At 45.9% G+C, this 24,189-nt stretch overlaps 1 protein-coding gene across 1 annotated transcript in view; it reads right to left on the minus strand.

The window, feature by feature from the left end:
- Positions 1-24,189, minus strand: part of Xylt1 (xylosyltransferase 1) — a 252,445-nt gene that overhangs the window by 28,123 nt on the left and 200,133 nt on the right. The gene's annotated exons all lie outside the window — the stretch shown is intronic.

Raw genomic sequence — 24,189 nt, forward strand, 5'->3', positions numbered from 1 at the left:
TCTGAATGGGTCCCCAGCAGCAGGAATATTAAACAGGGCCTCTCGGGAAGGTTTGGTGGGAGGATTGAAGGGGCCAAGGCCAGGTTCCCGGAGCCCCCTCTGGGAAGTCTCAGGCCGCCCAGGGTCAGCCTGCTGTGGCTCCATTTGGAAACCCCAGAAAGCATCTTTCAGGGCTGGAGCTGGGGCCATTTTCGCATTTCCCGCTTCACCGGGTCCCCATCTGATGGGGATGAATAGGCATTTAGCGAATTTACTTAGTGATGCTTCCACATGAAATCATCTCAAAAGATGACATCTTGGCGGGGAGGGAGGGTGGCCAGGGAGGGGCTGTGCTTTCTAGGCTGGAGCCTATGCATAAAACCCTCTTTCAAAGCAAAGCCCTGTGTGTTGCTGAGTGAGTAAGCTGGCTGGATTGGCCTGATAGGTGGTGTGAGGGGTTCTACCCCCTCCTCCAGCTGGCCGGGGGACCCACCCTGTAACTCCTTGCTTGCCCCTTCTTTGTAAAATGCCTGATTAAATGCTAAATTCTGGTCAGCTAGTCCCTGCTCCTTCTCAAAAAGGAGACAGGATTTGGCTGGAGACCAATTCTTCCGATTGCTTCTTTCAGGCCCCTGTCAATAATTGCCTACGTATTTAATTCACTCTAGATGATGAAGAGCTTTTGATCTGTGACATTTTTATTTACCCAATTCCAGTCTTGCTGGCTTGCACCCCCCCCCCCGCCACAGGACACCATTTTCTTTTCAGAACAGTTCTTCTCCATGTGGCTCCCATTGCTTATCACTGGGGCCCGTGTAGCCAGTTCCACCTTCTGTGGACAGGATCACAAGTCTATCTGTTGTTGATTGCTGGTGCCCATTGCTGAAACCATTAGGGCCATGCAGAGATCTGCTTCAATACGTAGCATGTAAGCAAATGCTGAAACCAACTTATTGGTGAGCACATGGGAATCAGGAGTGGATGCCTAAATAAGAGAGTCGTAAAATCGGGCCTCAAACCATGACCATTACTGGACATGCATCATGCTCTAGTTGCAGGGCAGACAGTTGCTGTGTTTTAACTCACTTGATATTTACGAAGATGCCATTCAGTGAGTCTCAACTCCCATTTCACAGACGGGGTGGCTAGACTCAGGCATTAGGTCATGAAGGAAAGTACAGACAGGCTCGGGATGGGGGATGCTACAGCTGGTGCTCTTGATAAACAGCTCACTCTGCAAACGACAGAGAGTGAGTGAGCGGGAAGACGGACCATACTTGCAAAGTCTGCAAACCTGGGGCTGCAGAGATGGCTCAGTGGTTATAAGCACTGGCTGCTCTTGCAGAGGATGGCGTTCGGTTTCCAGCACTCACGTGGTAGCTCACAACCACCTGTAACTCCAGTTCCAAGGCCTTTCTGGCCTTCACTGGCACTGAACACATGTGGTGCAAACATATGCAGGCAAGACACTCATACACATAAAAAAAAAAAATCTCTAAGAAACACTGCATCTCAAGCCTCACCCTGGACCTGACTGAGACAAACCTGACTTCTTGTGTGTGTGTGTGTGTGTGTGTGTGTGTGTTCCCTCATGCACGCATGCACATGTTGTATGAAGATCAGAGGTCAGCCTTAAGTGTCACTCCTCTGGCACTGTCCACTCTGCTTTTGTTTGTTTTGTTTTGGACAGGAAGCCGACTGTGTCGGCCAGTGGGCCTCAGGGACACCACATACCTACTCGGGATTGAACTCAGGCCACAGAAAGCCCTTTATCTGCTGACCCATATCCCTGGCTTGCGATCAGCATGGCTTCTTATGGTTCCCAGGTGATATATAAGCCCATGTCAGTTTGAGACGCTCTGCTCTGCTGAATAAGAAGATGACTGACTGTTTTCTTCCCTGCACTATGTGTTCCCCGAGGGCCCTTCTGGAATGTCCACGCTTAGAGGGAGTTTCTTTCATCTTCATAAGGCATAAACCTCGGGTGCTGGGAGTATTAAATAGAACCATGCATGTAAGACCTCTGTAATAGCACCTGGCACAGGCTAAGTCTTTGACAAATGTTGGCTGTCATTTAATAGTATCATTGCCATCTCAGACATCAGATACTTAAGACATTTTGATTCAGGGAAAGCAACGAAAGGTCCCAACTTAACTCCGATGTGGAGGGCTCTCTGAGCTTTAGATCCCCAGAATATTCTACAGAGCAAAGGGTGGGAAACAACTCTGAAGGGACATGTCCTCATCTCTCCACTCCATTTTCATTCCCATTCCTCTGAATATAGAGACATATATGATGAGGGGAACAGCTCTAACATTACATCAGAACCCCAGGCTTATGAGCAAAAGGTTCTCTAGGTCCACAGAGTCAGAGCTAAGCTGGGCTGGTGTGCTAGAAGTGATTGACAGGTGAGAAGAAGACAGGGTCTGCTCAGCCTCTCCTGGGAAACAGTCAAGAACAGATCCATTTTCATGTCCTTCCAACCACTGTTCTCATTCCAAACCCATTTCCCAAGGCTGGATGCTGAAAGGGACCCCAAGAGGCAAGTACGGCAGCAGGGTGAGGCTGGCAGATGGAAGCCAAGGCGGTACACACCTCAGGGCATTTGTGGAAGTTAGAATTCAACCCCATGGCACTGTCAAGAGAGTGTAAAGCCCGTAGGTCTGGACTGCAGTGAATAAAAGCATTCATGCCAGATGGAAGACGGATGTGTGTATGTGAAGAGAGGGGTGAGTTGAGGATAGGAAAGCTGGAGACATCTTTATTCTGAGTTCTGAATGGAGGGGACTGCCTCAGTGCCTAGCCCTGGTGTGGAGTATCATCTTTCTTCACATTTAGTGTGTGCTTGATGCATACTAGGCAAGAGCTGTGCTCCTGAACTAGCTATCTCCTCAGGCCTGCCTGTTTAATTTAGACATCATTTTAGTTTCATCCTAAACAACCGTACCCACAGTACGTGATGTTCTCATCTTTGTCCCATCTTTTTTGTTGTGCCAAAATAACAGGACACAATCTTGCCAACTTCACTATTTGGGTGAAGTTTTAATGAACACGGTCACACTGATATATAACCACCAGCCCCACCCACTGTCAGCACCCTTTGTATCCAGCAAAATCAACAACAACCTCTTTTCCTCCATGTCCCAGCTCCTGGCAACTATAATCTTTTGTTTTTGTAATTTTGATAACTCTCACTACTTCATATAGAGAATGTATCTTTGTGCACACAGCTCGCTTCATCTGCGCTGAAGTTCATGTTAGAATTTCTTTCTTCTTTTAGGTTGGATAATATTCTGATCTAACATACCACATTTGTAATTTTTTTTTAAAGTTATACATGAAAACACAAACAATGATCACTTGTCTACACGCACCTCAAGCAAACTCAGCAATCTAGGACATCGACAAAAGACTCAACTGCCCTGACTAATGGAGTCCCCAGGATACGATATTCTAGTTTTAAGATTGGGTGGTTCCTGGTAAATGAAAATCAGTTCTCACCCTGAGCACAGAGCTCTACCAAAGGGTGTGTATCTGTTGAAGAAAAAAAGCACTCACTGCAGGAGTAAAAATCTCATCCTTTTATGAAAAGCCAGGATTTCTGGAAGCAATGAGGGAGTGCTAGCAGTAACCCTTTCGATGCTGTGTGTTCACACATGCCTGTGTGGATCCAGGTGTCACTGCATGCATAGAGGCCAGAGCAGGCGGTCAGGAATATTCCCTTATTGCTCTCTGTCATATTCCTTTGAGACAGGGTCTCTCACTGAACCTGCAGCTTGATCTTTTCCATCTAGAACAGCAGCCAGTAAACCCCACAGATCCTACTGTCTCTGCCCACTCTGGCACTGGGTTTATAGGTGTGTTTGTAGCTACACCCAGATTTCCATGCGATGCTTCAGTCTGAGTGTGGGTCCTCATGTCTGCACAGCAAGCACTCTTACCCGTGGAGGCACCCACTTAGCCCCTACTCCTTTTAAGTTTATAATTGTGGAGGTTTAAACTGCAGCAAGACAAAGGACTGGCTATCTGCCATGGGTGTGGGGACAGAGACCGTGACTAAAAGAGTGGTGAGTAGGGCTTCCTGGAGAGACTAACAGGCACTTGGCAGTGAGGGTGGTCTGGCCAGAATAGGCTGACCAGGCTGGGGTCAAGGTTTCTTCCTTTCTTGCAGTACCAACAAGGACCCTAGAGAACTAAATCACATCAGAGTGAAGTATGAATGACCTCTTGTTGAGCTGGGGTGTAGGGTATGGGCAGAACTACCCTGTATGCCTTGGGCAGCTCGTGTCCATCTGTTAGGTGACAACAGTGCGGTTTCCCATCTGGATGCATGAGTGGCACCTTGGACAGTACCTCCTAGGCCTTTGGCCTTAGTCATGTGGGGGAAGAAACATTGGGTTTAGATTCCTTCAGTTCCTCCAAGATCCAGCACATTGTAGGAGCTCACAAATATTCACAGCTGTGATTTACGCCAAAGGGAGTGACACAGCATCTTCTCAGCTCTACCTTGTTACATGTCTGCCCCATCAGCAGGAGCTCATTGCATCCTTGATTGTCAGAAGGGCAGATGCCCTGAAACCCAGGAGCATCATCCCTTGCTTCCGCATCCCAACCTTTGCCCACTACAGGAATTCACCTCTCTGCTTCTGCACAGAAAAGAACTGGAAGACTTAGGACAGTCAGTCCCAAGTTCAAGGAGCTTGTGAGAATATGTATAATGATGGCACTTGTAAAATCGTCTCCTTTTGCTTCTTTACCAACCGCTAAGTGCTCATCTCCTTAAATATCATTACAACCTGATGCAGCAGGTGCGTCTTCTATAGAATAGAGTAGGTCAGGGAATGAGGCAGTGGCATGGCTGAAGTCTTAGGGATGGCTGAATGAAGCCAAAGACCTCAGCAACTTGCAGCCGTCAAACGTGTGTCAATTCCACTTTCCACTTGGTGGACAAGGTTCAGCACTGTGGCTGTTTCTTTAGACACAGGAAACAATCATCACCCTCCAAAGCCTCATGCTTCCTATTGAGGGCGTTGGCTCCTGAACACAGTTGCACAGCAGAAGTTGACATAAACACAGCACAGCGCAAGGTTTGACTTTCTCCACAGTTCACCAAAAGCCTGAATCTGCCATCCCTGTTCCTCCCCCCCCCCATGACAGTCCATCTCCTTACTGAATTGAGGCCTTTCTGTTTGCAGGGTTTATTTTGAGATGCATAGGGAGTGGAGGTACTTCCAAAACTCTTTCCTCAAGGCTCTTGTTTTTTTTCTTTTTTCAACACAGACCTTAATAACATCTTCCTATGAGGGAAATCATGAAACCCAGGACTCCAGAACAGAAAAGTGAAGTTCAAGGCTGTCTGAAGAAAAGCAGAAGCAAAAATAAAGGCAGCCCCTGATACACATGTAGTCAGGCTTCGCATAGAAGGCACCGGGTGTAAAGTTCAGAGTGTTGCATTTGGCCTGGATGCCATAGGTGCAACTCTAGCACCATGGGCACCGAGGACAAGTTACCAGTTTGAAACACTATCCTGTCTCCAGACTCTCCTCCAGTAGGTATTCACTGGACCTTTCTAAAACACGAGTTTGGTGTGTAACCTCTTCCCATTTAATGCCCTTCAGGGGACTCTCGATTAGGGATGGGCCAGTGTGCTAACTGTTTAGCAAGGCACACAAGCTTCTCACGGTCAGAATCTGCCCACTCCAACTTTGGGACTATTTGCCTTGAAGCTTTCTAATTGTTCTACCCTCTTCCTGAAGGTCCTCGTGTGGCAGCAGTGGGGTAACAGCCAGGGTCATGGCACAGCAAGGTCCTTGTAATATGGAGTGATTTTCAAACATCCGAAGGTATCATGAGACACACGCCCAAAGGACACCAAGGAGACTGTGGAGGCAGTTCCTCCCTCCACACAGGCAGCAGGCTGGAGAGCCACCTGGATAATAAAACCCAATCACTGTTAATTGGATTTACCTTTTTTTGTTGCTCACGAAAATGATGTGGCACTAAACCATGCTCATTGCATTTGAAGGGACCCGCAAATCACTCTGCAAAGCCTTGACACGTTCGCAGAGCGTTTGGGAGGAACACATTTCTCATTTTAAACACACATATGCCATCTGAAGAGGCCATTTATCTGATGTTCCATCGGTGAGAACTCTGAACACGCCAGCCAGTCCTTCCTCAAGATGGCTGTAATGGGAAGGTGACTGACAGGGATCAGCACCAAGACGCCCAGCTGGATCTGAGGCTGCCTGAATCATGAACAAATTAAATTGTAGCCTGCTGGGGGTGGCACAGGCTGGTAATATCAGCACTCTGGAAGCTGAGGAGGAAGCGTGTGGCACAAGGCCAGCCTGGACTATGTAGTGAGACCCTGTCTCCAAACAAATAAAATATTTAAATATGCCATCCAGCCTGGTTTTATGTATATACACACGCACACACACATACAATGCACACACCTGTGTACATGAAGTCAGCTCGTACATTACGTATTCTCTGTGACCTGACTGTCTTCGTATGTCATGAGACATATCAAGTAAGTAGTGTGTTTCATTTAAAAAATTACCTTCCTGTGTATCCTACAAAGCTTTAACTGTCAACCTGACACAGCCTAGAATCCTCTGAGGAAGAACTCGCAGCTGAGGGACTTCCCAGATAAGACTGGCCTGTGGGCCTATCCCTATGGGGGCTGTCTTGACTGTTAATTGATGTAGGTCAGTTGGCCCTGGGTTGTGTAGGAAAGCTGGCTAAACCTGAGTCTGCTACAAGCCAGAAAGAACATTTCTCCGAGCATTCTGCTTCAAGCTCTTGCTTGAGCTCCTGACCTGACTTCCTTCAAAGATGGACTGTGACCTGTAAGCTGAAATAAACCCTTTCCTCCCGAAATTGCTTTTGGTGTTTTATCATAGCAATCAAAAACTCTCAGTCAGGCCTCAAGCCCCTCTTTGAGTCCATTGCTCAGCACAAGTGCTCGGTTACAGAATGAGTTCATTCTATACCCACTGCTACATGGGGAATAGTCTTTCTAATGTTTGCCTGATGAATCCTGGATTGTGTTTTCAAGAACTAGATTAATGTTCATATGCTCTTTGGACTGAGAAGGGCTATACTGTGAATAGCCACTCAGCTACAGTGACTTGTATTGATGAGCTCAACTTCCTTTTAGCACTGTGGCTGAAAAACAGTTTTGTTTTTTTTTTTAATGTTTACACTTTTCTGGGTTTACGCATTTATAACCTACCACAGCCATTGGTCCATCTCAATGTCACCACAAAAATGCTTCTGTAGTTGCAACTATCACACAGTGGAATTTGGGGCAGGTGATGCAATATAGAGCTAATATCAGAGTTATGCTTATAAACATACTAGTTGGCTGTGAAGCTGTGGGCATGTGATTTTAGCTACTTAATACTTGAGATCCTCTTATTTACAAATAGGAGTGATAATATATCTTACCTCAAAGAACAGGTAGAAGATTTAATGAAACAACAAGGAATTATCTATTGCGTGCAACTGAAAAAACCAAGCTCACATAAAACTGGTACCAGAAGTGGGGTAATGAATTTTTTAGTTAGGGAAAAACCACAGAAGTCTAATATAAGCTGGGTAACCTAGCTCACATAATTCTAGAAAGTATTGTTTTTACTGTTCTTCTATTAGTATCATCACTACTTCAGTAGAACTAGAGTCTGCACTGAGCTAACTCCTAGAACATCAGGATAGGGTCAGTCTGGATATTGGCCTAGGGTGGGGCTGAGCTCAAAGGCCAGGTGACTCTCAACTGCTCACCCTGCCCTCTTTGGGCAGCCTGCCAGGTCCAACAGACTGTCCGAACTGGATCAATGTCACAATGTTTTTTAAGGAAGTGTAGGTGGCTTTCTGTCTGCCTTAGGCCACCACTGCAAGCGTTGTGCAGGCACTGATGTTTGCTTCAGAGTGACTCTGGTGGACCAGAAATGTTGCTTCAAGTATGGAGTATGATCTCCACCCACAAGTTCTTAAAAATTGTTTATTTCAGAGCTGCAGAGAAAATTTAAAAGACAAGAATGTGTTGAGTAGAGGATATAGGCTTTGAGTGGGTAATGTGACAGTTCTTGGGGACAGAACAATTTAGAAAATATTTTAAAAAGAATTTTTCAGATCCATCAGTGGTTGTCAGACTGCATCCCCTACACTCCAACCTCTGCCCAGCAGCTTGGGCTTGGGCCTCAGGGCATCTGGCCTGAGGTTTCTATGTAGACTACACACCTCTATCCTTTTCTACACTAGAGTGGGTTGTGGGAGAAATTTATATTGAGTAAAAGAGATTTAGAGGCTTAAAAAATAGAAGTTCAACAACCACAAGAGCCTTACTTTTTTTTTTTTTTAATTTTTGAAAGAAAGACAATGACAGTTTCTTCCGTTTGAGTAGTATTACTTTCTCCTGAGCGTGGGAAAATCCAAATAGAACATGTCAAACATGAGAGTTTCTATAGTAAAAGGGAGGTTCCAGGCTACACTGTCAGCATGGACACTTGTTACACAGGACACACTCCAGGTGTCTTAGCTCTGTTCTCTCTCGGTGTTAGACTGCCTTTCTTTGCCTCTTTCTCCACCCTGGCCTGAGCCTGCTCAATGTCTACAATTACCTGTTGGCTGTGTGCTCTCTGCTCTCTTGGGTAGTATGGTTCCCCAGCATCCTGACAACCAGGTTCTGACCTGAGCATATGCTAAGTGTATGCTCTGTGCCTCCAACTGTTCTTTCTGGCGTCAGACACAAATTCTGCTCTCTATCACTGAGTTCCTCCTGAGATGGGCACAGCTGTTTCCATGGGAAAACTGAGCTCTGGTGGTTTGACTGTCTGTGAACTCACTCATCCTGGTTCTTTGGTCAAGGTTACTCATTTACGGGAATGTCTATCTCTTCCAAAAGAGTTATTTACTCAGGGTCAATATCTTAGCCAGGCTCCCTCTGTGGCACCATGGCAACCTATAAAGTGTTTGCTAACAAAAAAATTCAATAAATACCGTATTAGGACCTGTGCTAAGAAAGCAGTGCTCCGAGTGCATTGATCATTGATGAGTTATTTTCAGATCTTTGGGTATTTACATGGCTGTATCAGGAAACAGGGTCATGCAGTAAATTGTAAAGTAGGGCATATGCCAGATGAAGGCAAGGCACACATCAGCTTTGTTCTTGCTGCTGTAATCTCATTAATTCCTTCAGCAAACATGAATGTTAGACTTACTATGAATTCAGTGCCAAGAGAACAGTCATGATGGAGACGGAGGGCCTGTGAGAATGGGGTCTGGTATTGCATGTTCTGGGCTACCTTATGTCTTCCATATCAAGAATGGGACTAGTCAGGAGCATCCTTCCAAGAGCCAAGATCTGATTATGCTTTCCATAACAGGGGAGCAGCTGTGGTAGAGGAAGGGTATTCTACACCCTGTCTGTTCATAGCACATAATTTTGCTTGATGTACACAGAAATGTTGGATGATCTTCCCAAGGATGTGCCAAGTTTCTGAGACGGTGTTTCTGAGCTTGAATTGGACTCTTTTTAGGCTAGAGAAATTGCATGGGCAGGTCTAGTAGAGACAAACCAAATGGGTGGCAGCCAGGTGAGCCTCTGCTCTGCAGGGAGACTGATGAGAGCTGACCTATGTTTGAAGCCTGCCCTTACCACTGTCTTCAGGTTACTTTTCTCTTCTAAGCATGAATTGATCAAATAGCTCCTGTGCATGAAAGGCCTAACTCAGGTCTGGGCACATAGTTATCCCCTGATTACGAGAGCTCTTGTGACTTATTTGACTCTGAGAGAGGAAGGAGAATGGATGGCTCCATTCTCCTAGCTCCAGCATACTAGGTTTTGACACACAGCCATTGAGGAGACCATGGTAATTTTTGAAGTGTCAAGAGCTAAGAAGCAACCTGAGTCCAGCCTCTGAGGCTGTGCCTGCAATAATGACCACACATGGTACAGCACACAGAGTGTACATATGTGAAATACATTCTGCATATAAACAAATATCCTAGAAGCTAGGCCTCTTTCTACATTGTCCTCTTACTCTTTCTCCCTTTCCCCTTAGATAGCCAAGCTACATATACAAAAATATCATCCTTTGCAAAAGAATTAAGAAACACACTTGCAAACAAAACTTGTATGTGAATATTCTTGGCAGCACTCTTCAAAAGGCGGGGTCTACCCAAACCATCCATCAATGTACAGAGATGGATGAAGAGATAATAGTATAGACATTTAATGAAATATTATTCACCTATAAATGGAGTGAAACACAAATGGTTGCTATAATATGGATTAGTCATGGATGTATTAAGTTAAGTGAAAGAAGAGCTAGACACAGAAGGCACAAATATGATTTTGATTAGTATGAAATACCCAGTAACCAAATCTGAAGAAACATAAAGCAGATTGATGGATCCCAGGATTTGGGAAATTGCAAGAGTGGCTGCTAAATGGGTACCAGTTTTGGGGGTGATTAAAATGCCTAGAATTAGAGGCAGTGCTGGCTGCACACCACTGTGGGCACTAAATGTCACGAGAGGGGTTTTAGGTTGTGTGTACTTTGCCACAACAGAGAGAGCGGTTGAACCTAAACAATTCAAAATGGAGGAAAAAGGCCAGCAGTGCACATCTGTCACAGTGACCATGGTCCAGCATGTGTAGCACACACCTGTGACATACATTTTGAGCTGAATAGTCGCAGCATCCTACAGCAGGGCAAATGCAGTTTCTCAGCACCAGGGCATCGGTGTCCCAGCAAGAGTGTTGACATCAACATGCGTGGCTGTGGAGCATATACGTTAATGTGATCTAGGCTGTAAACCCATGTCCTCTCTCTTACCCTCCCAACAACCTCTTAAGATCAGTGCTGCTGTTTAAGCCCATTTTACAGAGGAGAACGTATAGGTGGGATGAAGGACATGTCCCCTGCTAGACAGACTACCTGGAAAAAGGAACAAAGAGTTGAAGCAGACAGCCTGTACTCAAGCCCTCTCGAATACAGAGGATTGAGGAGGACCACTTGGTTTAGTTCATGGAAACGGAAGGGAAGGTGGGCAGCTGATGCCGTGTCTCTCGGAGAATAGAACAGATGAGCACCTGCCACAGGACATCAAGGGATTTTGTGGGACTCAGACTCTGTCTCAGGCTGTATAAAGCTTGCATGTAGCCAGGCAGGCTTGGTGCCAAGAGATCCCTGTGTCCCGCAGGGCTCCCTGACAAGCTTCTGGGTGCTGTTCTGGCTCCTCTGGCTAAGCAGAGAGGCAGTGGAGCAGGATTTATGGCAGCCCAGCACGGCTCATTGTTCCTTTGAAACGGACCCTCTGGTTCTTCAGAGGTCCTCTATTTCTCCAGTGGTGGTATCTGAAAATGCCTCTAGTGGGGACAGTTAAGTAAAGCCAAACCTGTGGGTCCCCAACTCAGGGATGTTTTCACTAATTCAGGTTCAGCAATGTGCAACGACGCATCACATCAGCATCTCTCCCACTGCTGCGGGAACAGTCACCAACGTCACTGTGGGGTCGTAAATGACACTGAGGGTGCTTGTGCCTGCTCTCACTTCTGTGGCACTCAGAAGTCGCCATGCACTGTAGCAGGCAATAATGGCATGATGGTGGTTGGAACAGATGTGCTATTTGCTCTGAGGACCTGCCAACCGGGTAGGGTTGTCACTCTGAGATGCCATCACGGTCACTGGCTGACTACCCTCTCTGAGCTAAGCAGGAACCTCACACATATCAGCTCAATCCTCACAGCAGAAGCAGAGGCAGGGAACCAGGCTTGCCCCAGTCTTAGATGAGAGAACGGAGGCAAAGGGTGGCCAAGTGATTTGACCAAGGTCGCACCGCCAGTTAATGCGACAGACGGCTGAAGCTTGACCTTTTCCCTCCAGACTAGCCAAACCCAGCTTTGATTACACTTCCCTGGTGGCCTGAGCACTTGAGAAGTTCTGCCAGAGAGGAAAGAATTTTCAGGCCCAGCTTCACGTTTTTTCTCAGGAAACTTGGGTACAGGGTGCCTAACATATCAGCTGCCACAGATAATCTGAACACAGGAATTAACAGGAAGTAGAGCCCAGCTATATTGTATGTGTCTGCTAGCACAGCCTGAGCTATACGGCACATAGTTACTTATACAGCCTGAGCTACTGTGCACAACCTGAAGAGCCTCGGGTATATTGTACTTATCCACCTGCATAGCTTGGGCTATACTGTGGTCATATACTTAAATAGCCCGGGATATACTGTACTTATCCTTTTTCCTAGACTAGGATATACCATTCCTATCCATCTTCACAGTCTGAGATATACCACACTTATCCACCTGCCTAGCCTGGACTAGCAGAAAAAAAACAATGCTTTCCAATTTCCCCTCCTCTGGAGCCTGGCAAAGTGCTTTACTTTTCTTTGCCACCTTTCCTCTTTCTGCCAGATAATGATCAGGAGCTGAGATACCCTCATCATTATGTACTTCGCAATTCAAGAAAGAAACTTTCAAAGGCTTCTTGTTGCTGCCAGAAAAACAAAACAAAACAAAACAAAACAAAACAAAACCAACCAACCAAACAAAAACCTCTGGTCTTTAACATAAAGCTTACCGTCCCCTACGGGCTGACCAACTTTCTGACTGCATTCTGTTGGCTATACTCCGTTCACAGAAGCCCTCCTTCATTTGCTGTGTGAGCTGTACTCTCTCCTGCCTTAGGACCTTTGGATGTACAGTCCCCGCTGCCTGGAGCACAGCCCTCCGTCCATTTATCACTCAGTTCTTTCCTCTTATTTCAACTCTCAGCTCAAAGGTAACTAATTCTCCAGGGAAGATCTTCTGCCCTGCCCCCAATAAAGGAGGTTACACACATACTGTTTTACTTAATATACATTTGGATTTCTTTTTCCACATGTCATAAAAGTATAATTATTTAATGGCCCGGTCAGTATGTTCTTTGAGGTCTGGGGTCTTGGGGACAGGCAAATGTCAGGCATACTGTAGGTCTTCATTAAGCAGGTGATAGTGGACTTGATAGTATGGATGGATGGATGGATGGATGGATGGATGGATGGATGGATGGATGAATGACAAGAGAGGCCTTAAAACTAACGTGTCATAAAAATGCATTTAGTTTTTAACACATTGGTTAAAAGTGTTTCCTTCTCTCTTTGAAATGACACTGCAACCCACAGCAGACTCCAAAGACCAATTACAGGAGAGGAGCTTGTGTATAAGGCAGAGGGATAGTAGGGGATCAGACACACAGACCTGCCAAGTTACAGGAAAAAGCACGAGGACATAAGCATTAGTCCCCCATTAAAGCATTAGTCAGAAACATGACTGTTTGGTCAAGAAGCGTGTGTGTGTGTGTGTGTGTGTGTGTGTGTGTGTGTGTGTGTGTGTTGGGCCCAGAGATCTGGGGTGAGAGTTGAAGCCAATGAGTATTGGCATCAGTGTCATTAACCTTTTTGATTCTGGCTGAGGATGGTGGCACAGGGTGAACTGGGGACATAACGAATATCAGGTATTAATGATGGGTTTCCACAGAGAAGGTTGGCTCTGTCTGACTTTACAGCAGGAGGCTGGACTGAACTAATGACATGGACTTCTGCCTGCAAGCCTGCTGCCTTTCCTTTCTTGGCTGGCTCTGGTAGGATAGTCGGAGAGAAGGGCTACTTTTCACAAGCTACATCTAAGCTAGAAATGAAGGCTGGAGAAGAAGCCCACTGGGGATGCATTGGATGTTGCTTTTCAAGGACAGGAGAGAGATCAGAAGGTATTGGGAATATGCTGTCCTCTGTCTGGGACCCTGAAGACTGATCCCCTGAGGGGACCAAAAGCTGGTACATGAGCTGAAGCATGACATCTAGGAAAATGTGTGCATGGTCAGAAGCTAGACTTGCAAGGGTTGAGATTTGTGTTCTGGACAAGGCCATTATCTGAAACATGGGAGAGACATCAGGATAAGCTAGTGAAGGGCCTGCAGACTATGACCCATTGCTGTAAATAAAGTTTTATTGTAATATAGTAACATCCATTCACTTACGTATTTGTCTGTAGATGCTTTATTGCTATAAAGTTAGTTTCATAAATGCAGACACCATTGATCAATGCAGTTCACAGGACCAAAACTTTACCCTTTATAAAATCTAGCTAGAAGCCAGGGAGCCAGCTCAGTGGGTAAGGTGCCTGCTGTGCAAATATGTAGATCTGAGTTTAGATTTCCATGGTGGTTTGTGCTTGTTACCCCAACACTGGGAAACAGTATAATCCACGGAGCTCATTGACCAGCCTAACCAGTTGAGCTAATCAGTAGTTTCTGGCCTAGTGAGAGACACTGTCTCAAAGAATACAGTGGAGAGCAACTGAAGAAGACCTGGCATTAGCCAATCCCACCCCTTAATACAAACATTGTTCTGTCTCTTATCCATACAGTGTGCTCCTCCATTTGCCTATTTCCTTACTTTCACTATGCTTTGGCTTCCTTTGATTTGTGATGTAGGGTCTCATGTATACCAGTCTGGTCTTGAATACTCCGTGTAGTCGAAGATAAGGGTGGCCCTGAACTCCTGAGCCTTCTGCCATTTCCACTACATCACAGTTTCTTCCTAGTTCACACTGTTCTTCATGGTAGATTTTCTCATAAAGCTTTCTACACACAAGCATGGAGCATCAGAGACCTACCTTTTCCCAGTACTTAGCAAAGTGTCTTACACATAGTAGGCATTCAACAGACATTTTCGGAGGGATCAAAGAGCCTCTCACTCATTGTATTGTTGATTGGCTAATTTTTTTTCTTATTTAATCAGCTGTCAAGTTGCGTGCATTAGTTATTTCTTACATGTGTTAAAGCACCTAAGTGTTCATGCTTTAAAAAAAAAACTCACCCATGTCTCACGTCTTTGCAAACCACAAGCAGCCTGTGGACCATGGTCAAGATTCTGAGGCTTAGTATCAAGGATGTGGGAGGTCCAAGTCTGACCCATGCTCTTAGCAGGTGGACATGTTCTCACGGCCCTTGTCTCATCCACAGAAACAATGAATGTCCTTTCTTGCATAGATGGCTAAGCAGTTAATACAGACCAGGAAACATTTAGCACCCTCAGGGATAGATGCAAGGTGTTCAGGACAGTCAGGAGAACCAACTCCTCTCAGCTCAATTCAAGATGAAGAAGCTGCACATCTTGATCTTGCATCTATGCCTCTCTCTGAAGGCAGGACATTGTCCCCACTGCCTAATGCTTCTGCTCTACCTTCAAAAGCGATCTGAGTTAATGGAACTCTTTAGCTGTGGGTGTCCAGAGAATGCATTGTTTAAAAAGAACTTGTTAGAAACTTCCCCAGGGTGGCAAACTTTTAAACAAAGATTGACTCTGTAATCAAAAATTGTCTGGCCTTAAACCAGATTCCAGCAGCACAAGGAGCATAATTGAGAAAGGGGTGGCAGTGTTTGTGCCCCTGGCAGGATTTGTCAAGTAGTGGTGAGTGATGAACACAATTAAGTAGGGCCGAGGAGAATCCTCCTCTGGAGAAGGCAAGGCACTGGAGATGGGCCGCAGCTCTTGGGCATGATTTTCACTCTTGGGAATAGAAACAGAATACCATTGCCACCATTACATGTCACCTTCCTCCATGGAAAAACTGGCCAGCATGGCCAAGGGCCTTCTCTTTTCTACTCTCCACTCAACCATAAACCAGCATTATAGGGACTGGGCCAAGTTCAAATTCCAGTTGCCTAATTCAGACTGGTGGGCTCTTTCACCACTGGAGGGCAGATAGTGATGAGCCTTAGAGCCACGAGCATTCCCCTAAGCTAGTGGCCTGTCCAGATGTCCAACACGATTCTTGAACAGTGCCTAGGGTCCTTGGGCAGTGGTATTGGTCAGGCTATTAGATTCTGAAGGTTCCATCGGTGAGGCTAACGAGGAGGTCCTTGGGCAGGATCTGGAGCAAGCTTCTACTTGAAGCTCCAGTCAGACTGCCTTAATTCAAGAGTGAGGAAATGAGCAGACCTGTACCATGGAGAGGAGAGGAGGCTGTTGGGGGTTCAAGCACAGACAAAGTCATCAAACCTTCTTTAGTCCCATGTTTGGGTTCTTTTGTTTTGTGATGTGGGGCTTCATGTATCCCAGGCTGGCCGTGAGGACTCTAGGCAGCCAAGGCTAAGGGTGGCCTTGAACTCCTGATCTTCCTGTCTTCACTCACCCAGCGCTGGGATGACAGATACGCATCACCGCACTGGCTTCTGTGCTGCTGGGGACATGAACCAGGGCCCCACACAAGCTCTATCAACTGAAATTACACCCCCAGTCCTGGGCTTCCTTACAGGCATGCCACACCAGGATTTCTTCACTATAAAGGTGGGGAAGTATAAAACACGAGTGGGAAGGAGGAAAGATAAGATAAAGAGGCGATCTCCCAAGAGGCCAGACCATGGCTTTGTCTAGAATTCATAATCACATTGGGCTTTTAGCTCAAATGGGCACTGTCCTCAGGAGAGAACAATTTCCTTGTAAAAACTGTCCAACTCTATATTAGTACCACCCCATCATCATAACAAACCAAGTGGAGCAGCAAGAGGTCACCAAGCTACCTCCCTACGTCCTTCTCCCATCCTCTCCTTGGGAGGAAGTAGCAGTACTGAACTCAAGGTCTGAGGCAGCAGTTGGTGGAGTACATAGATGCAGGGAGGGCCTCCTCCTGGATTCCCTTTCTTTGACCTATTTTTTTTAAAGATTTTATTTTATTTATACATATGAGCACTCTATTTGCATATGCCTGCATGACAGTTCAGAGTGTAAGATCTCACTATAGATGGTTGTGAGCCACCATGTGGTTGCTGGGAATTGAATTCAGAACCTCTGGAAAAGCAGACAGTGCTCTTAACCTCTGAGCCATCTCTCCAGTCCTGACCTATACTTCTTGCCTGGGCCCAGGTTGCATTGTTGAGGCTTCTCGTCTTGCTCTGGGTTGGTAGGCATACTAAGCCAAGAAAGATGGTGGACTCAGCCTCCTGCATCATCAGTATGTTTGAGCATCGCTATGTTTAGATAGTGGGAAGGTGAAGAGGATTCAGAATATAGATGTGGGTCTGAGGCATTCTGAGGCATTCTAAACTTCAGGCTAGGAAGTTTAAACAACATACACCCTCACCCTACCCACTGTTCTGGAAGCTGAAGACTAAGACTGAGTACCAGAGAATTTGATTCTCAGTGAAGGCCCTCTCCCTGGCTTGCAGATAGCCATGTTCTTGCTGGCTTTTTCACAAGAGAGAAACAAAGATGGTATGTTGGTGTTTATTTGCCTAGTTCTGTAGAATGTGGACCCTACCCTCGTTTACCACAGCAAACTTTAATGACCTCCTTCCAAACCCTCTCTGCAAATCCAGAAACAGTTGAGCACACAGAGAACATTTTTTTCCCTAATGGGGCGGAGGCATCACATGCCCTCTTCCTTGCCCTGGTAGAACAGTTGATAGTGTAAAAGAAAGTAATTATTATTATTATTATTACACAGGAATTATTAAGCATATCAGAAATGACAACCATTCCTTCTTAATTGTGCCCATATTAGACTAAAGTTTAAATGAATGAGAATGCCATGGAGCACCACAGTTAGGCATTTCAGGGAAAAATTGGGACAGTCCAAGCTGCAGCTGCTAGGATTACAGAGGGTCCTAATGGCTGTGACCTGGCTCATACGGGATGGCTGGTCCCTAGGTTTATGCTTGGGGCAAACACACTCAGTGAAGTCCCCATTCTCCACTAACAGGAAAGGAAGTGTCCTGTCTAGACAAGGACCTATGCTAGCCGTGGAGGCATGGATTGGTGTTCTGAGTGACTGACACTCCCCACCCCGCCCCTGTGTCAGATGCTTAGGTGACACAGTGGCAGCCCAGGACAGCTATGCAAAGCACTGAGCTTGTACTGGAATCCCTGCTTGGCTGCTGGCCTTATACAAGTCAATGGGACCCAGTGAATCTTGGTGCCCTTTGAGTGTAACCACATGGGGTTCAGTAAGGATATGGAAGAAAGGGTTATATGGTTGATGCTTGGACTCGGCTGTGTGTCACTCTCTCCTAAACTCTCACCCAACAGGGACTTAGATAGGGAAGAATGGCCACAGGGCTTCAGTTCAGACTATGGAGTAAAGGTGACAGGGCCTGGGACCAGCGAGATGGTTCAGCTGGTGAAGGTGTTTGCCAGCAAACCCAAGCTGGAAAGGGAACAGAATTCTGGAGTTGTTCCCTAACCTCCTTATCACACACACACACACACACACACACACACACACACACACACACACACACGATGATGATGATGGTGATGATATTAAAAAAAGAGTGACAGGAGCTGCTGGGGAAGAACTTGGGTCCTTCTTTCCCCCAGTGATGGAAGCAGCATGGATCTGAATGCCCAAGTTTTGAGACCCTGAAAAATTTGCTCACTTCACAGCTTTAGTTTGTTCATCTGTACAAAGAGATACGGGGGTGGCATCCACCACATAAGGCTGTTTCAAGAGTATCTGTGGATCACACATGGCAACACTTGGCCTGGCATGTCATGCCAAATAAGCACCCAAAAATGTTATCAACTACGGCTGTCTACGCGAGAACACGGATCTCAAGGGATTCTGCTGGGCATCCACCTTTAGGGACTTGATGGTCTTTATCACACAGAGCCTTGACTCAGAACGGCAGCAAGGGAGGGGAGGCATATAATAAAGATGTAAAAACCCACACTTTACACTTATTCATCTAACGGTTTTATTGCAACTCTGCCCAGGGGGCCCTGTACTCATCCAGATCTCTTCCATCATCCACATAAAAAGCAGCAAACACAAATCCCTGTTCCCTGTGACATTTTAAGAGATGCTATCTATACAGGTTGCCCTTGAACTGAACTTCCACCTGTTCACAGGTATCAGGAACAGGCAAGAAAAGTACAATGCCATTTGCCTGTGGACCACCCTTGGTATAAGCATGCATTTTTAGCATCCTTGTATACACACCATTTTTGCCCATGGCCACAGTGGAAAGGCCAGAAAAAGAATGCTTTGTTCTTCCAGGAATATCCAATCTACAAGCACATAGAGAAATAATGCCAAAATGATGGGGACTCTTAAGGTCCATGGTGGGAGAAATCAAGATGAAATAACTTTAAAAATTAAAAAAAAAATTCATCTTACCACCGAGCTGAGATCTGATGAGATTGTCAACAGAAGATGGTAGCACATTTGTTTTTTTTAACTGTGTGACATCGGTTCACCCTTCTTTGGGGATTATAAAAGCAGATAATTAGTACTGTCTAGTGGAGTTTTGCTCCATGAAACAAACAGATTCTGAGGTCATTGTTAACCTTTAAGTTAAAAGAAGTTAGTTGCTTTGCCCCATGAGGCACATTTCAGATTTTGTGTGGCCTCATGTGGTCCATAGCATTGGATGGTATGTTAGGGTGCATTTCCACCACCCCAAAAAGTATTATTTGAGGATGCTTGGCTAGCACGCTGCCTGGATTCCAACGGGCTCCCAAGGAGCACCATTTGGATGAAGGAACCAACCGTGCTATGTTGTAGGCCAGAGAGTGGACTCAACGCCACTCAAGAAAGAACCATCAAAACATTCCTCCCAGGTTCTCTGGAATTTTTTAAAGAAGAAATGACATGGAAAGTACCAACAATCCTCTCCCAGGAGCCTGCACAGCACCTCCTGAGACTACAAGAACTGGTGAGTCGGGGGAAACTGCAGAAGGCTGGCAACACTCCTCAGGCAAACTCCCATCCATTTCCTGCCTTTTCTTCTACAACGTTCCCACTGACGCCATGCACTTCTCTTCATCCTTCCAGAAAGCCCCATCCTTATTTACATGGACTAAGATGATGTCTTAAAACCAAGCGACCACTCGTGGCTTCCTGAGGAACCTGAGTGTTTTTCATCCGACTCTCCAGAGAAGTCTGAGAATTCCAGTTGCTCCAGCTGCTCCCCTTTTGTCTAGAGGATAATGGGGGTCCTCCATAGTTTCAAGAAGGCCCAAGAGCTGTCTGATTTAAAATACAGCTTGAGCGTCAGGCAGGAGGAAAACAAACTGCATTTCTGCAAAGGCTGGGGTGTGGGCTGTCGGCTGGAAAAATAACAGGGCTAGAGATATGTTTATTTTGCTACCAGATGCAAACAAGACCGATAACAGCATAATTACCAGCAGGGCTCACTCTCTCAGTCCCTGCATCAGCAGCCGCCTGAGCAGGTGCACCCTTTCAGATCACATATCATCTGGGTGGAGATTTTATTAGATGTTTTTGTCCCCGGGGGCTTCAGGGTCTCAGGAAAGAGGGTGTGCATCTCTGATCACTCAAAGACAAGAGTGGTTGAGATGCTGAAACAGCACAGGTCACACTCAGTCACCCAAGCTGGGACCCTAAAATACAACTTTCTGTGAAGCATTGCAGCTCATGTGGTTTGTTGTTGTTGTTGTTGTTGTTGTTGTGTGTGTGTGTGTGTGTCTACACATCTGTGCAGTTTCAGCTGTGTACCTCAGGAGTTGTTCGCCTTGTGTTTTGAGATGGGGGTCTCTTATTTGCCTGCAACTCACCAGTTGGGCTAGACCGGCTATCCAGTGAGTCCAGCATCTACCTGTCTCTACCTCCTTAGCACTGAGGCTATAAAGCACTCACCATCATTTACACGGGTTCTGGGGCTTAACCTGAGGTCCTCATGCTTGCCTGGCAAGTGTTTTACTGACTGAGCCATCTCCCCAGCATCGGTACTTTCCATCACAGCAGTTATTTTGCTATGTGTTTCTGTGATTCTGTGATGAATGTCTCTTCCCCTACCCCCGGACAGTGGCTTTCGGCCCTCTGCCTTGTATTACAACCATATGTGGAGATTTAAATGTGCAGAGATTCTTATACACAGAGAGTTTGTAATCAATTGCCCCAAAGCAGAGCCCTGAATTTCTGAGAATCACTCGGAACCCAGATTTCCCTTACTGAGGACCTCACCGTGATGGTCAAACTCAACTGAAGGAGAAATGGTTCCCTGATGTACCCTCCAGGGTCTTGGCCTGGAGAGGTACCTGCTAAAGGCTTGCCATAAGTTCTTATCTCTCAGGGCTTGGTTTATGTTGATATCCCCAGGTGGGCCTCTGGGGCTGAGTTGATGAGGGTCTGACCTGAATGGAAGGTATTAGAGGTGGGGATGTACCTGAGAGTGCTGTGAGGGTTACTAAAGACGATGTGGGTGGGGGCTGGGCATAGTAGCATCATGAATGGCGCACAAGTTTCCACCTGCCTGTGATTAGGAGAACAAAAATCCCACTCATAAAGATGGAGAAATGTGAAGTTAGACTGATGTGGACTGAGGTGATATTCCAGAAGGATCATTTGAGGACTGGGAACATACATGTACAAGTTGCTGAATTTGAACCTTTAGAACTCACATAAAAGCCCGACACAATAACAAATGTCAGTAATCCCAGTACTCCTATGGTAAGATAAGAGGGGGAGGCAGGAGAATCCCTGCAAGTTCATGAGCCAGGTTGCCTGGTATATGCAACGGTGAAAAAGAGACCCCTGTACCGAACAAAATGGAGGCTGAGGACAGACAAGAGGTTGGCCTCTGATCACCATATGTATGCCATGGCACACAGGCATCTATACACACACATACACACACACACACACACACACACACACACACACACACACACACTACTACCATCACCACCACCACTACCATCACCAACCATGTTTCCATTAGGATGATAATAAAAGTATGTTTTGCAAGCTACTATTGGGAGACAGCTCCCTATCTGGTCTACAAACAGGTTTATCAGCTGCTCAAGGGTTCTTGGGCTTTTGTTTCAAGGGTTTAAGTGGTTGAAAAGGACAAGAGACTATTTAAGCTCCTTAGGATAGTTCCTTTACACAAATCAATAAAACAGTATTGAAGAAGATGTGAGGAAACCAGAACTCTCATACATGGCTGTGGGAACGTAAAATGGCACAGCCATTATGGACAACATCATGGCTGCTACTCAAAAACACCAGGACTGTATTAAAATTTAGCAATATCCAAACTCAGGTAAGAAACAGAGACAAACTTAGGTAAGAAATAGGAGTCATCTCTACATCCATGCTGATGACTGTTTTACTCAGAAACAGTCAAACATTATAATCATTCCATGTGGACATACATTACTCAGCTTTTTAAAGAAAGGCTGCTCTGATACATGCTCCCATGTCTGAACCTCAAGGACATTTCGGCAAGTGAAATAGGACAATTACAAATCAAGCACTGCATGATTCCACTTACACAAGGTCCACAGAGTTAACGAACTCATAGAGATGGATCAATTGTGGTTGCCAAGGACCAGAGGGGGAAGAAGTTGTTTTACAAGGTCAAGACAGTCCTTGGGGTCTGATGGGCATGATGATTGCCCAGTGTCGACACACTCAGTATCTACATCCTTAAAAATGGCAGAGATAATAAGTTCCAAGTTACACATGTTTTACCACAATTATAAAACAGATGAGGATACAAAGAGGAGACACTTTTTTGCAACGTCTGTTCTCCTAAAATCTGTAGGCTGTGATCGCTCTGGCTCACAAGCAGCCTTTCTGACCTGATCTACCAAATTCTTGTCTCAGGCTGCTGAGACAAGAATTTCTGTTAAGAAATTTCTGAGACAAGCTTTCTGTTCCTTGCTCCATCTCCCACTGAAATGCTCTGTGTCCCCTGAAAACCACTGTCTGTTCAGGTGCGGGGCTCTTGTTCCCCAAGCAGAAGGTGGCTGCCTGGCTGTGTGTGACTGTAAGGCTAAATGGCTGCACGGCTTCTGGAAGCTCCTATGGCTTTTTGAAGCCTGCTTCTGCCTGGAGGCTGAGAGCAGTTCTGTAGACATGGTTCTTGGAGCAGCAGAAGCTATGGTCTTCTCCATGGCCTCCCCACCTCCATGTGAGCCCTTCTATCTCTTCTCCCATAGCCACCAACACAATCTCTCAAGATGGACATAGGATTTCTTTCCTTAAAGCTTCCTTGTGTGGGCAGCAAAGCATCAACAGATCAATAGGTGAACTCAAAGCTCGGTCCTACTCTATTTGACCTATGGGACTTAGTCTTTGTGAGTGGATCACTCACATAGACCTTCACTGGGACTTGTCAAGGCTCTGACTGACAGTAGATCTGAGATGCCACTGGGTTAAAAAGGAGCCCCATCTGCTGAATTCAACAATGGGCATAAAGGGTTCTCTCTGCTGGCCTCACCAGGCTGACTTGAACTCTTCCATCCCCAATACACCCCTGATCTGCCATCGCAAGGGGTTGTATAGTAAGATAATGAGGAAAGAGATAAAGAAAGCTTAGACTTCAAAACCAAGTCTCCAATTTCCATTTATAACTCTGACTCTGCCCCAGGCAATTAGAACTGCTAGACACAGCTTTCTTGTTCAGCAGAGAGCCAGGAGCAAGCAAGACTTTCACCCAAAACACACCTTGCCCAAAGCATCATTGGGAGGTCAGCACCTGCAAAGCACCCATGTCCTGTGGCTACTTCTTGGGTCAGTCACAGGATTCTTTCACCCACGTAAAGCCAATGAGCTGATGAATGGGTTGATGGTATGGGAGTGACTGAGCACTGATATCTAATCTTCGGGCACCTCAGCTCTGCTCCAAGTCTTATTAAAACTCTGACTCACAGTAGGCCTGTTAAACCACTGTCCTTGACTCACAGTGAAGCTGCTGTGTTTTGACAATGTTTTGAATCACAGTAAGCCTGTGAAGCCACTGGCTTCGTATAGATCTGTCTTTTATAGGATGAGAACCACAGTATGCTTTAAAGTCTTCAACAGAGGTTCTGGAACATCCTGGGTGTGCAGGAAATGCTTCCATGTTAGGTCTCATACAAACACTGGTTTGGGAAGACCCTAGAGAGGCCTGACCACCCTTTTCCTGTCTCGTCTACCTGTAATTTCTAACTTACTCAACTTTAAGTTCCCAACACTGGTACTTTTTAAAGACTCAAGTTAGGGTCTGGGTTAACATAACTTATATGTCTACATAGTGGGTCCTATGTGTTATGTGTTTATGGCTTCTTTCCCTAAGAGGCAGAAAAGGCACATCCTGGCTTTAGCTTGAAATACGTCAACACTGTTTCTCCTGGGCAACAGCTTCTGCTACACACACACACACACACACACACACACACACACACACACACACACA

Source organism: Psammomys obesus, unplaced genomic scaffold, assembly GCF_907164565.1.
Source record: "Psammomys obesus unplaced genomic scaffold, mPsaObe1.curated_primary_1811, whole genome shotgun sequence".
NCBI lineage: Eukaryota > Metazoa > Chordata > Mammalia > Rodentia > Muridae > Psammomys > Psammomys obesus.